Source organism: Malania oleifera, chromosome 3 (genome assembly GCF_029873635.1).
Source record: "Malania oleifera isolate guangnan ecotype guangnan chromosome 3, ASM2987363v1, whole genome shotgun sequence".
NCBI classification, from domain to species: Eukaryota; Viridiplantae; Streptophyta; class Magnoliopsida; order Santalales; family Ximeniaceae; genus Malania; species Malania oleifera.
The window spans coordinates 126,687,796-126,693,815 of NC_080419.1; positions in this window are offsets into that span (position 1 = coordinate 126,687,796).

Genomic DNA, 6,020 nt, shown 5'->3' on the forward strand with positions numbered 1-6,020 from the left:
CACCATTGGAAAGATTGGAGGGGGTACCATTTTTGATGATAAGGGGTTGGATAATAAAATGCAGTACCATGATCGTACTTTACCTATGCTATAGTAGGTGATTTCTGAAAAGCATTTAGAAGTTCAAGAGATTGGATAAATTGGATATGAAAATGAGTGATGTTGGAGGAACGGAAATGCATTTTACTGGGGGTAAGTTTAAGTGAATAAGTGTCAAATGGAGATCAGAAATATGGAGTGCTTGGTGAATTATGATGGGAAGGGATTGAAAGGGATTTCCTTGGTTAATTGTTGTTTTTTTTTTTTTCTATTTTTTAAAATATTTTTTAGGGTGAACTTCTTCCAAAATTTTCCTAGAGAGTTCATTGTGACAACCCTCTCCGTACTGTAGTAAAGCAAGGAGTCCAGTTGTTCAGAGACGCCTTTTTTCAGTTTACCATGACGTTTTCGGGAAGGTGTGTCAGAACTTAGCGTTAGGTTCAAGTTTAGGTCATTCTTTTGAGTAAGTTTGGGTTGGGTTAGGGCAACTTTCCCATAAGAATGCGGTGACCTTATCAAATGCAATCTCTTAAGTTTAATTACAAGTATAATAACGACAATCAAGCTCCAAATCCCACTAGGTGGTGTGTATTTCATGAGCCTCTTATGCCATGACAAATGATTTAGGGTGATATCTTCTAAAAGTTGGAGTATCCTTAAATCTTTCCTCACTATTTAGATTCAAGTTACTGAATTGCTTTAATTGATCTCTCCTTTTCTACAAACACTAAGCTTGCCATAAATATATATCTTTTAAAATTATATTACTCATCTATCTTTAAATTTATTTTTACTTTTGGATATGTTATTTCTTATTTGATTATAAGTGGTTTAATTACAATTTTATAGAACTATTCTTTTAATTTTAATGGTATTCTATAAATGATCACAATAGACAATTAAAACATTTCTCTGTTTTACTTAATTTGCTCTAATTCTATGTATTTACTTCCTCCTTCAACTTGCTTATAAAAATATATCAATGTGAAACATTTTTCAATCATATATATGTATATGTGTGTCTGTGTATAGACAATAGTGGCAGAGCAATCCTTCATGTACTATTGTCATGAATAGACTCTTCATATATAGTCCTAGCACTGTTTATTACCTATCACAGATGTTTTTAATGCCATGTACTATAGCCCTAGCACTCTTTATTACCTATCATAGATGTCTTTAATGCCATGTTTATAAATCCATGTTCTCTCTCTCTCTCTCTCTCTCCACATGTAGTCCAACACTATTTATTGTCCATCATGCGTATCTTCAATATATGTGTATGATCGCTATACTCCTCTCTCTCTCTCTCTCTCTCTCTCTCTCTCTCTCTCTCCAAACCAATCGTAGAAACTTCAATATATGTATATGATCGCTATACTCCTCTCTCTCTCTCTCTCTCTCTCCAAACCAATCATAGAACTTTCTATGTAACCTAACATGGGCTTTATATTAATAAAAATCTTGTGCAAATCTCTCTTTATTTTCTTACTTTTTCATTTATCTTCTTTATAATATATGACTTCTTGAGTTCTCATGCATAAAATTAAGTTGATTTTTTAAAACCCTTTTCTGTAATATCTTTTTTTAATTGTCCTTTACAAAAGTTTTATTGGATGACTATACATTTTATAGTAGTTGTAATTTTGAATATCTATTTTAGTTTTCTATATGGCTAGATGTGTTTTCCCTCCCCTGCATTTTCTTAATTTTTATTATTTTGATTTTGTTAAATTCATTTGTTATTCTTGTTTAAATTATGTTTAAACTTGCTACTTAATATTCGTTAAATATAACTTATTAAATAAATTCACCATCTTCCTTTCATATATTCTTCTTTTAACTAAAACACTATCATTTATTTTACACAATTGATATTATATCTAAATCTATACTCTTTTTTTCTTTAACTGTAGAAAGTTTAAATATATCTTTTCTCATTATTTTCTATATATTGTGGTGTATAAATTATTATTTATTCTATGTTTATCTTTATTAAGTCTTTACTTGTCTCCTATACTTTTGACAGTTTTTTACGTTTAATTTCTACATTTTGATCCTGTTTTTAAATATTATTATATTTTTCGCCTTTAAGTTTCATCAACTAGTTCTCTTATATTAATATAAATTACCCTTCCTCTTTCATTTTTAATGCACCTATCTAACACTAATACTTTATTTTTGTGTAGTTAAACTTTCATAAAAAATAACTTTAACTGCCCTAGTTAAGAGAAATTAGTTTGGCTTTTATTTTTGTCCGGTTTTTTTTTTTTTTTAAATTGTCTTGAACCCCTCATTTGGAAGTATGGATTCATACCTTATATTAAAATTTGTGGATTTGGGTAAATATGTGATGCAAATTTGTATTGAGATTCTTTCAAATTCAAATATGAACCCTAAAATCTATACTCCCAAACACTATATTAAAGTGTTTCATTAAATCTATTTGAGTATAAATGCTAATGGCATTATTATCTTCCATATTGAAATTGTCTAATTTATTATAATTCTATCTCTTACAATGTTAGCATCTTTTAGATTTTTTTACTATCTACAAGTGGCGAGTTAAGAGCCTAGTGTCTAATTTATTATAATTCTATCTCTTACAATGTTGGCATCTTTTAGGTTTTTTTACTGGCGACATTAAGAGCCTTTATTCTAGGCTTGTCATTGCTTTGTTTTCCTTTCTAGTGTTGTTTGTTTAAGAAGCCCTCCTGTATAGGCTTGAGACTTACAATATTGTACATATGAAAATAATTAAGACAATAGATGCAGCAGCTCAATTTAAAAGGCAAATGTTATAAAGGTAAAATGGAGCCCTAACATCAAATTTTTGGATTAATATTAATTTTTAAGTTATATTTATTAAAAATAATTCTGATAATTTATAAGTATGTATTTCACGTTGATCAAATTCAAATTAGGTTAGGTTAAGTCAAACTTAATATTCATTTAGGGTCAAAATTAGGTGTAAACTCATAAAATTATAAGTCAAATGGACGTATTCAAATACCTTAGCCTAACTGATAGTCCCTGTAAATGGTAAATTATAAATATGTATTTCATCGAATGCAATGTAAATAGATAGCATTATAATACATTAATAAATAAATTGGTCAAATGGTTGCAAGTGAATGGTGTTGAGTAAATATTCTCAAATTATTTTAATTATAAATAAGTATCTCAATTAAATATTATGGACTATATCTCATATGTAGATCATTAAGAGTATCAATACTCATAACTTAGTTATATCAATACATAACAATATGCCACTTGTAACGAATAGCACCAACAAATTTGTTTCTATACATTAAAATTTTAGAATTTGGCGTGATGCACATATTAAATTGAAATATTTAATCATCCTATTTTGAATAATCTTATTTAATCTTAGTTCAGTATAATTGACCAATGTAGTTTACGAATTTCTTTTAAAACAAAATGATAATATTTGTCTATAGTTATACTTATTTGTTATTGTAAAATTATGATATACACTAGTCATAAATATTACTTTTCTTAAATTTATTTTTTTAAATGAGATTAGATAATTAAACCAAGAACTCATGGGGGGTCTTTACGGGCAATAAAAATAGTTACGATTAAGCACTTAGTTATCATGGGACAAAAATTTATAAATACCAAAAAAAGGGGGTGAAACAATGAACTTTTTTAATGGCTACTTGTACCATAGTTTTCAAACACAATTTCTAAAACGCTTTATTGTTTTCAAGCATATAATTTGACCTCTTAGACTTTCAGTCTAAGTAAATTTAAGCTTTGAAAGTGTATGAATGTTTTTAGTACGACATATAATTAGTTAGGTGAATTTTTTAATCTAATGAGTAAACTTCCCCCAAAAGAACAAACTTGCCCCCACTAAACATGAAAAGTAGCCCATATAATTTTCAAAGACACACATACAAAAGGTTGTTATTTGATAGTTGTATAAGCTATTTAAATAGTTAGGTTATTTTTTGTGTGATGTAGCATTGTAAAAAAAAAATATTCAATACTTGTTTTGTACTGAGATTGTGCAATAATTTAATATGATGTGAGTGAATTTTTTTTTTTTTTAAAAGAAACTTTCAACATATCGTCCTCTCTATCTGACCATCTGTCTGGGGATGAAAAGCAGTACTAAAAGCTAACTTCGTACCCATAGCCTCCTGAAAACAAAATAATCTTATATTGAATAATCTTATTTAATCTTAGTTCAGTATAATTGACCAATGTAGTTTACGTATTTCTTTTAAAACAAAATGATAATATTTGTCTATAGTTATACTTATTTGTTATTGTAAAATTATGATATACACTAGTCATAAATATTACTTTTCTTAAATTTATTTTTTTAAATGAGATTAGATAATTAAACCTAGAACTCATGGGGGGTCTTTACAGGCAATAAAAATAGTTACAATTAAGCACTTAGTTATCATGGGACAAAAATTTATAAATACCAAAAAAAGGGGGTGAAACAATGAACTTTTTTAATGGCTACTTGTACCATAGTTTTCAAACACAATTTCAAAAACGCTTTATTGTTTTCAAGCATATAATTTGACCTCTTAGACTTTTAGTCTAAGTAAATTTAAGCTTTGAAAGTGTATGAATGTTTTTAGTACGACATATAATTAGTTAGGTGAATTTTTTAATCTAATGAGTAAACTTCCCCCAAAAGAACAAACTTGCCCCCACTACAACATGAAAAGTAGCCCATATAATTTTCAAAGACATACATACAAAAGGTTGTTATTTGATAGTTGTATAAGCTATTTAAATAGTTAGGTTATTTTTTGTGTGATGTAGCATTGTAAACAAAAAATATTCAATACTTGTTTTGTACTGAGATCGTGCAATAATTTAATATGATGTGAGTGAATTTTTTTTTTTTTTTTAAAAGAAACTTTCAACATATCGTCCTCTCTATCTGACCATCTGTCTGGGGATGAAAAGCAGTACTAAAAGCTAACTTCGTACCCATAGCCTCCTGAAAACTTTTCCAGAATCGTGAAGTAAACTGAGGATCTCGGTCCGAGACTATGGATACTGGTACTCCATGAACATGAACTATTTCCTGAACATATATCTCTGCCAGTCTGTCCATGGAATAACCGATTTTAATAGGGATGAAATGAGCAATTTTTGTAAGACGATCTACAACCACCCAAATCGCATTCAGTCCCTGTCGCACTGGTGGTAACCCCGTAACGAAGTCAATCAAAAAGTGGTCCCATTTCCATTTTGGAATGAACAATGGTTGCAACTGTCTTGCCGGCCTCTGGTGCTTAGCTTTAACCTGTTGACACGTCAAGCATTGCTAAACAAACTCGACTATCTCCCTCTTCATTCCACTCCACCTGAAATACTCTCGCAGGTCCCTGAACATTTTAGTACTGTCGGGATGGACCGTGTATAGGGATCTGTCAGCCTCCTCCAGTATAGTTCTCCTGATTTTAGTATCTGCAGGAACACATAGCCTAGTACGAAATTGCAGAGCTCCATAATCTGATATGCTGAATTCCTCTCCCCGACCATCCCGTACTCTAACCATCACCTCTGCCAATTCTGCATCATCGCCCTGAACTGCTTTAATCCTTTCGTATATTGTAGGCTGAACCACTAGATTGGCAATAACTTCCAGAGGACTCTTCTCTACCAATTCTATACTGAGCCTCTTCAAATCCATCAGAATTGAGTGTTGAATCTCCATAGCTGCCAGTACAGATCTCCTTAATTTCCAGTTTAGAGCATCAGCCACTACATTTGCTTTTCCTGGGTGGTAACTAATCGTGCAATCATAGTCTTTAATAAGCTCTAGCCACCTTCTTTGCCTTATATTCAACTCTTTCTGGGTAAAGAAATATTTCAAACTCTTATGACCCGTGAAAATCTCGCACTTTCCACCATATAAATAATGTCTCCAGATCTTGAGAGCATACACCACTGCAGCAAGCTCTAAATCATGGACATGA